Source organism: Rhinoderma darwinii, chromosome 2 (genome assembly GCF_050947455.1).
Source record: "Rhinoderma darwinii isolate aRhiDar2 chromosome 2, aRhiDar2.hap1, whole genome shotgun sequence".
Lineage (NCBI taxonomy): Eukaryota > Metazoa > Chordata > Amphibia > Anura > Rhinodermatidae > Rhinoderma > Rhinoderma darwinii.
In genome coordinates, this window is record NC_134688.1 from 347,171,966 (window position 1) to 347,183,928 (window position 11,963).

At 40.0% G+C, this 11,963-nt stretch overlaps 1 long non-coding RNA gene across 1 annotated transcript; it reads right to left on the reverse strand.

Moving 5' to 3' along the window:
* Positions 1-3,177: 3,177 nt before the first annotated feature.
* LOC142741304 (uncharacterized) lies at positions 3,178-3,960 on the reverse strand. The gene is made up of 3 exons (XR_012881078.1): positions 3,867-3,960; positions 3,378-3,499; positions 3,178-3,253 (listed from the first exon to the last, which is right to left on the reverse strand). It is a non-coding gene; the product is annotated as an uncharacterized LOC142741304 (long non-coding RNA).
* Between the last annotated feature and the right edge of the window lie 8,003 nt (positions 3,961-11,963).

The window sequence follows — 11,963 nt, forward strand, 5'->3', positions numbered from 1 at the left end:
TTACACCTCCCTAAGACACTGCTTGGGCAAACAAGAAGGGGTGGAAGCAGGGCACATTCTAGCAGCAACATATTGTGTGTTAAGTACAAGGACAAGAGAGATGTCGTTGTATTGACAACAATATATGGCCATACCAGTGCCCATGTACCTGTACGAGGTACCAGTACAGAGAACCCCAAACCAGACTGCATCCTGGACTACAATAGGTACATGTGAGGGGTGGACTTGTCAGATCAAGTCCTGAAGCCCTACAGCGCCATGCGGTGTGGTATAAGAAGCTGGCCGTGCACATCATTCAGATTGCATTGTACAATGCGTATGTACTACATCGATGTAAAGGCCAGACGGGAACTTTCCTGGAATTTCAAGAGGTGGTTATCAAGAACCTAATCTTTAGGGACCATGAAGGGGGGGGGCACCAAGTACTTCTGGAAGGAAGGCAACACGCATCGTACCAGGGCAATACTTTCCAGGAGGAGTTCCCCAAACTGGCAAGAAGGGAAAAAGTCAAAAGAAGTGCAAAGTCTGCTATAAGAGGGGGATAAGGTAAGACACAATATATCAATATGACATGTGTCCCAAAAAACCAGGGCTCTGTATGAAAGTGTTTTAAAATTTATCATACATCCCTTGATTTTCAATCTACCCCAGTTTTACTTACCATGATGCACTCCGCACAGCTTATCCCCCTCATCTTTACACTCTGGGCCCTGCTGTGTGCCCAGGCAGCTGTTAACATCCACATGTAGGGTATTGCCGTACCCGTGAGAACCCACATTACAGTTTATGGGATGTATGTCTCCGGTGGCGCATGCTGGGCAAAATATATCGGACACTGAAATGGCATATATGTATAGAAAATTGCAAATCTCACTCTGCACTATCTGCCTCGCATTATCTTTTACACAATACCTGTGGGGTCAAAATGCTCACTACACCTCTAGATGAATGCCTTAAGGGGTGTCGTTTTTAAAACGGGGTCACTTCTCGGGGGTTTCAACTGTACTGGTACCTCAGGGGCTTCTGCATACATGACTTAGTACCAGAAAATCCCCAGTAGGCCAAATGGTGGTCCTTTCCTTCTTAGCCCTCCCATGGGCCCAGTTTATCACACATTTTTTTTAATTCACAGCCCATTTCAAATAAATTCTGAGAATAAACTGTGGGGTCTAAATGGTCACAACACCCATAAATGAATTCCTTGAGGGATTTAGTGTCCAAAATGGGGTCACTTCTGGTGGGTTTCCATTGCTTTGATACCTCTGGGGCTCTGCAAATTCGACATGGCACCCGAAAACCAATCCAGCAAAATCTGGACTCCAAAGAACACATAGCGCTTCTTTTATTCTGAGACCTCCCATGGGCCCAAACGGCAGTTTATCACCACAAATGGGATATTACCGCACTCAGGACAAATTGGGCAACAAAATGGGGCATTTTGTTCCGTGCGAAAATAAGAAATTTTGATCAAAAATGACATCTTATTGGAAAAAATTTCATCTTTTTAATTTCACAGCCCAATTCAAAGACGCTCTGTGAAAAAACTGTGGGGTCAAAATGGTAACAACAACCATAAATGAATTCCTTGAGGGGTGCAGTTTCCAAAATGGGGTCACTTTTGAGGGATTCCTACTGTTTTGGCACCTCAACACCTCTTCAAACCTGGCATGCTGCCTAAAATATATTCTAATAAAAATGAGGCCCCAAAATGCACTAGGTGCTTCTTTGCTTCTGGGGCTTGTGTTTTAGTCCAAGAGCACACTAGAGCCACATGTGGGACATTTCTAAAAACGGCAGAATCTGTAAAAGACATATTTAGTAGTGATTCTCTGGTAAAACCTTCTGTGTTACAGAAAAAAATAGAATAAAATTAAATTCAGCAAGAAAAATGAAATTTGCAAATTTCACCTCCACTTTTCTTTAATTCCTGTGAAATGCCTAAAGGGTTAAAAAAAAAACCTCTCTAAATGCTGTTTTGAATACTTTGAAGGGTCTAGTTTTTAAAACGGGAAGTTTTGTGGGTGTTTCTAATACATAGGTGCCTCAAAGCCACTTCAGAACTGAACAGGTACCTTAAAAAAAAGGCTTTTGAAATTTTCTTAAAAATATGAGAAATTGCTGTTTATGTTCTAAGCCTTGTAACGTCCAAGAAAAATCAAAGAATGTTCAAAAAATGATGGCAATCTAAAGTAGAATTATGGGAAATGTGAACTAGTAAATATTTTGGTTGGTATAACCATCTGTTTTACAAGCAGATGCATTTTTTACTTTAGAAAAATTCTATTTTTCACTAATAAACACTGAACATATCAACAAAATTTTACAGCTAACATAAAGCCCAATGTCTCACGAGAAAACAATCTCAGAATCGCTTGGATAGGTTTAAGCATTGCGACGTTATTACCACATAAATTTAAATATGTCAGATTTGAAAAATGGGCTCTGAGCCCTAAGGCCCAAACTAGGCTGCGTCCTTAAGTGGTTAAGCAACTATCAAATATATCAATGTTTTACATCTCCTGTCACTCTTTGTCCTACAGTATATAATCCAGTACATATGGCGGCACGTTCCATACACTCTGTATTGTGTACATATGATACAATGTCCTGTCACCTACCACTGGATTAAACGCGATGTCACACAAATAGCGCTGTGAAGGGTCGGTTAGGTGAATTGTATACACTGTAGTAAGTTGCAGCCGCGCACATAACAATTATCAGTCACACTTATGGATTGATGTTAAAGATTTATTTAAGGTTTTTGTAGATCAAAATATATAATGGTAAAGATGATGATAATACAAGATCCAGCAAAAACTACGGAATATGTCACAGTATATACTGTAGTATCAGTTAGGGGTGGAAAATCTGGATTCCACAGACACAAGAAGAGATGACATATTGTCCTGTTCTGAACCTGGTCTTCTGGGTGATATTGATGCCCTGGTGACCACATTGATGTCTCTTCTGTGACAGATGTTGTAGAAATGTTAAGTCTCGCCATTGGAATTCTTGTAAGATGGCGGATTCTGCCCTTGGTTGTTATTGGTGTTGATGTTCTGTTGATATCTGCTGACTTGTTCTGGGGGGAGAAGCACACAACCCTATTAAATATTGATCATTCAGGCTGCTTGATAAATATAGAGAGGGGACACATCCAGAGGAACTTACCTTTCTATCAGCATTGATGGTGGCTCCTCCGGTGACAGGGAGCGCTATTCTCGCCAGATGTACTGCGGAATTGATGTTTATGCTGCAAGACAAATATTTGCTATTAATGTTCTATAATGTGTGTTTCTTAGCAGATCTAGAAGACTTTTTAAGGTGATTTGAGGTAAATACATTTCTTAATTGATCCTTGGCGTCACACTACAAACCTGAAGATGGTTGATGCAAGCAGTGGGTCTGACCTAGAGCTGCACTCTTCAGCATGTTACGGGAACTTTCTAATGTTCCGATGTTTTATGCCCCGGAGATTGTAACTGTTCCTTAGAATGTCCTGCAAGATGCCAAGTAATGTCTTCCATCAATAGCAAAGTTCCTTGTATCCATCATTTTTGCTTAGAAGCTAATGCATCATAAAATCCAGTTGTTCCATCCATTCAGATGACAGGTTCCTTTAGGAAACTCATTGTACTATACTACATACATGCTTACAGTTGGGGAAGTTGTTCCTCAAAGCCCACAACCTTCATTCAGAAATGAAAACGTGTCTGAATACAAGGAGTTGGAATTTTAAGATTGAAAACACTTATTTACACTTTAGTTAAATTAGTTGATAAAATAAATTACAGATACAGAGGAAAACCTAAGAGATGGAAGAACATTTTCACCGCAAACATAATAGACAACTACAAAGCTCTTACCTGTAAGGACATGAACAGATGCAGCTACTTTTTTTGTCCTTTCCTCCTAATGCCCGTTACATAGATTTTACGATCAAAGCGTCCACCAGCCAAGGGGATGCTGGAATGAGAAATATATTTATGTAAGACATATAATAATGTTAGCAGGTAACCACACTTTGCTTAGTTTCACATCCTATAATCCTCCAGTACTGTTACCAAGGTGTACAGCCACCTGCCCCAAAGTGTGAGCTCTGGCTATAAGGACCATGTAGTAATGACGGCTACTGAAAGTATCATACGAACAATATGGAGGAAAACATGACTTACTCATCTGAACCGGGCCTGATCTTTACTTCAAAGATGCCAAAAACAGGTCGGTGGTCTGAGGTCTTCAAAACAGGGCAAGAGTCGTATCTCAGGACTCGTACATCTCCCTCACATTGGCTTTTAAACAACACCCTGTCCTGTAGAGGTCATGAAAATAACAAATATCATTAGTGAAATCATATTATAATATATTATTAAACTGCAAAACAACATAGACCTAAATGTTGGGCCTACTTTATTTATATTGCAGAATATTGAGACTTTATTGCATTTTAGGTTTGACTTGGTCACACAGATTTCATTAAATAAGTATCCTTGACCCATGCTGGGCAACGACATATTACACTGGGAAACTGTGATGACAAACTCACTACATAAAAGTAAAATTAACTGAAAGCTTTGTTCATAAGAAATTACTCTTCCAGCTATAATAATAACAATTCATTACATTGGGGGAGGGGATTCATTATATAATGGGTGCTCTGGCCCATGGATTCTATTGTCTCTCAAGCTCTGTAGACCTGGAAATAAGATATCTTACCGTATATGATGGAATTCTCTGCTTTGCTGATGTATCATAGGTGTCTGTGCCAATGTCAAACTTATATGTAGGAAGGAAATCAATGGTGTGCTCCTTGAACCCTAGAAATATGGACCCTTAAGTTGAAAGAAAAAAAAGTTGTCAGTATTAAAAAAAAAAAGGAACAATTGATAATTTTAGCACTATATAAGAATTTGGGGAACATATCAACCATCATGTCAGTGATTTGTATTAATCTGTGGAAGTGGTTGTGGTATTAAAGGGGTTTTCCAACTTCTGACAACTGATGACATACTCACCAGATAGGTCATCAGTACATGATCTGTGGTGGTCCGACACCCGGACCCTGCACTAATCAGCTGGTCCGGTGCCTTTGAGCACCGGACGTACATGCCGGATGCAGTTGGCGCCGGCCACGGAATTGCAGCCGAGCTGCAGTACTGCAACTCTGCTCCTATTCAAGTGAATAGGAGGCAGACCTGCAGTTATGCATCATGGCAGCTATGCTATGTAAGGAGCCAACTGCTTCCGGCTCCGTAAATAGCATTGTGTGCCATAACATCCGGTGCCCGCAGGCCACTGGAGCAGCTTAACGGTGCAGCGTCCAGGTGTCGGACCCGCACCGATGATATACTGGTCTACTAGTAAATATACCATTGTTCTTGGCTTCATTCAGATGGTCGTGTTTGAGGAGACTGGACATATCTTTTCCTTCGATCTTCTGCAGAAGAGATTCCACATTTTTTCTGTCCTCTTTAAGTTGAAAATTGAGGTCTCCAAACCAAAACACCCGATCAAAGCGGCTGGTGACGTCCACTGTAGAATAAAAATAAATAAAAAAATTATAGCACATGACTGCATTAGACTCAACGGAGACAAACAGAGAGATAAAAGGATCCATAGGTTCAACCACATAAGTAATACTCACAGGCATTGGAGTTGATTCTTTCCGGAATAATTTGAGGCAGACGGAGACCCTCAGTGATGGTTTTATAGTCCTGGATCCTCTTGCTGACTGCCCCAACTGCCAACAAAAAAATACATATTAGCAGTGGCGGATGATCATATGGGCGGCCCGAATCGCATATTATTTTAAAAAAAACACATTGCAGCGCGCCACCGCCCGCTAATGGAGAGGAGGGGTGGGTGTGAGGGATTATACGGCCGCACCATCCGCCCTGCTGCCTCCCTGAGGGGGAGGCGGCGCAACTGAAACCAGCCGCCGCCACCCCCTCCTGCACTAATTGTACCTGCGTGTATCTGTATTACTGGCCACTCACAACATAGAATGAGATTGATAGATTAGAAAAAGTTTGATCAAACTGGAACAAACCTTTTATTTTTACCAAAACATTATAAGTACAGATCTCTTCATATCATCCCATATATTTCAGTTAATTATCAAATAGCAGCAATTTTATACAAAGTAAAACTGTACATGGTCATATATTAATATTGTAAATACTTACATCTCAGATGTGAATTAATAAAAAGGAAAGATGTTCCAAAGACGGTGAAGGCAACACCCAAGGCTCCTTTAGTTTTCACATGGTGGAATAGCCTGGTTGTTACATGGGTGTGCTCTACCTCTGTATAAGAAATGAAACACAAAAATACAGGTCAGTGGTTAAGAGTACTACATGCAACAATGGAATAGAAATTATTTCCAATTAAACTATGGAAATATTACTAGAACATAATTTCATGCTTTGTAACTGTGGTGTGAACTTTTAGATCTCCAATACTCAGAAGTCAAGAATCTGAGAGCCAAGCTCTTAGGCATCTAATTCTAATGACTAAATAAGATGTTCCAGCTAATGACTACATTCAAGACTTCTTATGTAGATGTAGGAATGTGAATCTTACCTGAGCAGAACCAGATTAGTTCCCGTCGAACAAAGATGGTGAGATACAGGACTCCGAGCCCGGAGGAGTGGTATAATACATAGTGTGGTCCAAGGGTCTCCTGTAATTTTATCTCCCATTCCCGCCTACAAGAAGACACAATTTCAGATTTACATATTAATAAATGACACAATATTAAGATACTCAACTCATCTGTATCAACACTCCATATAATAACCTCTGGGGATACATTTTGAAAATTAAGGAGTGATAATACAATAAGTAGAGCATTGAGAGAGAATTTGTATCAGCCGCCCTGCTGTCCATCTGCAGTCATAGGCTGGTGTAAGACAACCTGAGAAGACTTACCTGTTTGGACATCCTTCCTGAACGCCAATAACATAAATGTCTTTCGTATCATCTGATGGTAACAGCAGATCCTCCACATTTTGCGGGTAATCCTGTTCAAAATATACAAACATTAATATTGTATACAAAGAGCGCCAACTCAACTGACATAGGGTAGAATATAACCTGTCTATGTGATATTCAACTACAAACTAAAGAGACATGGTTACTGGCCCATTTCATCCAACTTGAGCTCGGGCACACTGATGGGTCACAATAAATACTGTACATTACTTCTCACCTTTCCCTCCATATTCCAGGTGGCAACATATAGTCTCAACCGTCTATCTGGAAAATAGCGATCCAGTTCTCTAGCGCCGATCACAGCGCTGCTGCCAAAGTTTCTGTGAAGATATGGGGAGAATTAAAGATCTAGTGACTGTTATACCACAGCTCTGGATATCTGAGCAATGTATGAGAATTATTAGTTACATACCTTTTACGGATATTTTTGGAGCGCAGGCGGGTCAGCAGGCTGAATGCGCTCTTCTTGGTGTTCTTTGACGTAATGTCACAATATTTGCTGTGACTAAGATCGCTGGATTTTTCATCTGCCATATCTTTGATGACAGAAAACTTCTGGAGCGAGATGTTAGGCTCCTCCATAGTTGGTATGTCTCCCATCAGATTTCCTTTATCAGGAATTTGGGAGACATGATATTTCTTAGATTTTTTCCAAAAGGGCATGGTTGTTTAATGCCCGGGTGCAAAACTGCACCAATGTCCTTGGTAGAAAACCAGGAGACAGTCAAGATAGAATTTGACTAATCGCCTCTAGTTCTCCGAAAATAGGACAAATCGCTAACCGTATAAGCAACACAGTAAGTAACACAGTGTCAATCCAACAGCAAGACCTAGAAAGACCAGAAAACTATAAGGGAGTCGTTACTTGTGATGAAACTAGCTGGAAAAATTAGTTATTAAATAGGGTATTCCTATAACAGAATATTGTCAATCATAAGTGTCAGAAGATCACATGACCTGGGAGCCCCTGTTGATAACATTGTATTAGGTTTGGAAGCTGAAACAATGTATTGGTTGTTAAATTGACCATATGGCATTTTAAAGGGTTGAATTTTTTTTTATATTAATTGATAACCAGAATTTAGAACCTAAGTAATTGGAGTTAGTAATAAATACTTTTTATTGTTATCTTTTTTATTGTTATTATTATTATTATTATTATGATTATATACATAATTATTAATTTCAATTGTTAATAAGGACACGTTTCCAGGGGATTAGCACTATCCTTCTACAATTTAGTCTGACAAATGCTATTAGGCTGTTTATTCCTGCACTTACTAATATTTTATTACTAAAAAATTTAACAAAAAAAAGCAATACTCCTTATAATCATTTATTTATGTACATGATTCAAACATCAAATAGTTTAAATCTTGTAATAAAACCAATACTACCATAGACGCAGTAAGAAACACGGCTATCTAGACTCATCTCAAGACATCACAATAGCAGCACCTGATGTAGGTTGGTTGCATAGCCATACCAGCTAATATTCAGGATTGACCTGATATATAAATAGTATAGTCTACAGACAGAAAACCTAAAATTCATAAATATGAATTCCCTTATAAACATTTATTATGAGAATTACTGGTGTTATAAACTGGAGGGTGTGATAATAAGTTCCCAGAGATTCACATTCTTTGCTTTGTGGTTGCTTTATGAATCTACCAGCAGAATACAGACACCAATTTCTGTCTGCAATCTGCATTCTGTCTATGGAGCAGATGTGACAGGCCACAATATTGCTATTTAAGCAATTTCCTAGTGTATAAGTATGCCAAATAAAAAACACAAATAACACGACAAACACTAGAATTACATGTAAGAATCCAATATTCATAAAGAGACTGATAGATGAGACTGTTCTAGAGACGTAGCAATGATAAAGTACTTACCGTACCGATCACATCCACCTGATAAATGACAGCCCTCTGGCCAGCACTATACTTTATACCTAAGCTCGGTGACATCACAATAGATATACACTCGGTACACTACAGTATATGGCCAAAAGTATATGGACACCAATGGTTGAGACACTGATGTTGGGCAAAAAGGTCTGGCTCGCAATTGCCTTTCCAATTCACTCCAAAGGTTTTGTTGGGATTGAGGTCCGGGTTCTGTGCAGATACGCAAGTTCCTCCACATCGAACTTGTCAAACCATGTCTTTAGGGACCCTCTTTGTGCACAGGGGCACAGTCATACTAGGACAGGAAAGGGTCTTACCCAAACTATTACCACAAAGTTGGAAGCGTACAATTGTTTAAAAAGTCTTATTAACCCCTACTGGAAAAATGGGGATTTAATCCAACCCCTTACAAACAATCCAGACCATTATACAAACTTCACTCCATTTTATAATAGGCACTATACAGTCCAGTAGGTAGCATTCTCCGGGCAGGCACAAAACGCAAATTCGTCCATTAGATGGCCAGATAGTGAACCGTTATTTATTACTCAACAGAACATGTTTCCCATGCTCCAAAATTCAACGGCGACGTGTTTTACACCCATCCAGCTGATTCTTGGCTCAATAATTAGGAGAGGTGTCCAAATACTATTGGCCATATAGTGTAGGTGGATTACCTAACTACACTCGTTATAACTTACAGATCTTAATATGGCATTTTCAATGGCTTTTACATGTTTTTTTTATATTACTTGATCAAAATTCTGAATTTTATTACATTGTGTTAATGTGTTAATTTATGGAATTATTTTTAGGGAATTTACACTAATATAAGGACTTACTACATAACAGTCCCCTAATATGACCATACTGTAATTTCTCCTTTACAATCGAGAGACAAAATAAGTTCTCAGGGCTGCAGGGAACCAAAATGATGTGCTGTTACCCTGCAAATCTATTATCGGCTGAATGTAGGCTGCCATTTCTTACAGCCTGTGTTCTTTCTATGATATTTAAGCAATTCAATTGTATAATGAAACAAAAAAAGATATTACAACCACTATTAAACCATATCTTGAAGGCATGGATTCAATGTTCCTAATATAATGGATCGATCAGAGTCAGGTACAGATAGAGAAATGATAGAGAACTTACCGGTCACATCCAACTGAGTGACAGCTCTGTGACCAGCATCATTGCATATACACAAGCTCTATGACATCACAATAGATGCTTTTATGACCTCACCCATAATTTGCATATTTCAAGTATAGATTTACCATCATTAATAGTAGTGACATCACAATAGATATACCCGGTGTGAGCTGCTTTTATGACCACACACATAATTTGCATATTTCAGTATGGCTTTAACAATATTTTTAATGTTTGATTGTTCTTTATATTTTGAATGTAGTTTCTATTTTCATAATGTTTCCGTGGACAGACTCTTACCCAGTACTGCCAAGACAGGAGATCAGGAATAGAATTAAAACCCATAATAAATTGTAAAAGTCGGAGATATGGTTCAGTCTTGGTGCATGGAACTTGTAATGTTCATCTCTCACAGTTGGTTTAGTGTGTGTCTAGTTATTACAATCTGGACGGATCTGCAGCTGCTGAACATCTGATAGATAATAATTTCTGTCTGTGTGACATTGAGGAAACAATTAATATTATATTAAAATACATAATCTTTGTAATAAATATGACTAAAAACCTGAAGACCCTCATAAGGTTCTGGGGCTCTGCACCAGTAAGAACATCCTACATGCTGCATCTCCTGTGCTCAGCTCTCGAGGGAATAAAGAGGTGGTAAGAATCGATCTATTCATCCTGAGAGGAGACGGTCAGACCTGATGTGAACGTATTCAGCATAAATAGCTCAGAGATAACTGCACATAATCTCTGCCAGTTGCTCTCCTGTTCTAAAAAGTAGATCTGTGGCACCAGAAGGCGAATAACTTCGGAAACCAACTAGGTTGGAATAGTTTATAGATCATAGGTAGAGATGAGCGAACCGGGACAACCGAACCCGGTTTCGGTCCGAACCTCCGGAAAAGTTCGGTTCGCAGCGAATCCGAACTTTATTGGGTTCGGCCGAACCCGTTTTGACCGAACCCGGTCAAAAATATTATAAAAATCGGCAGCCACTTGTCTCTATCAATCACTGATAGAGAAAAGAGGCTGCTGATTAAAAATAAAATAAAAAGCATTTCATACGTACCTGGTCGTTGTCTTGGTGACGAGTTCCTCTTCTTCCTCCTGTCCGACCTTCTTTTCTGACGCGGCAGCCTGTGATTGGCTGCAGAGGCCTCTGCAGCCTGTGATTGGCTGCAGTGGCCTCTGCATTCTGTTATTGGCTGCAGCGCTCACATGGGCTGCATCGTCATCAAGGAATGTCGGGCCGGATGTCGAGACGGACGCGTCACCAAGGCAACGGCCAGGAGACCGGACTGGAGGAAGCAGAAAGTTCTCGGTAAGTATGAAAGTGTTTTTTTTTTTACAGGTTACTCTATATTGTGATCGGTAGTCACTATCCAGGGTGCTGAAGCAGTTACTGCCGATCAGTTAACTCTTTCAGCACCCTGGACAGTGACTATTTACTGACGTCGACTAGCAACGCTGCCGTAATGCGGGTGCACACATGTAGTCACCCGTCATTACGGGGCCTCATGCACACGACTGTAGAAAAACCCGTTATTATGGGTCGTAATTACGACCCGAAATAGCGGGCCAATAGACTTCTGTTAGCCACGGGTACCTTCCCGTTTTCTCACGGGAAGGTGCCCATGCCGTTAAAAAGATAGAACATGTTGTATTTTTTTATTTTACGGGCCGTGCTCGTAATTACGACTCGTGATTACGAGCACGGCCGGGGACGGCCGGCCACGGGCAGCCGGCCGCTTTTGAGAGCCGTGCTTCCATTATAATATAGCAGCACGGCACGTAAAATAGAAAAATAGAACATGTTCTATTTTTTTAATGGCACGGGCACCTTCCCGTGAGAAAACGGGAAGGTACCCGTGGGTAACAGAAGTCTATGAGCCCGTT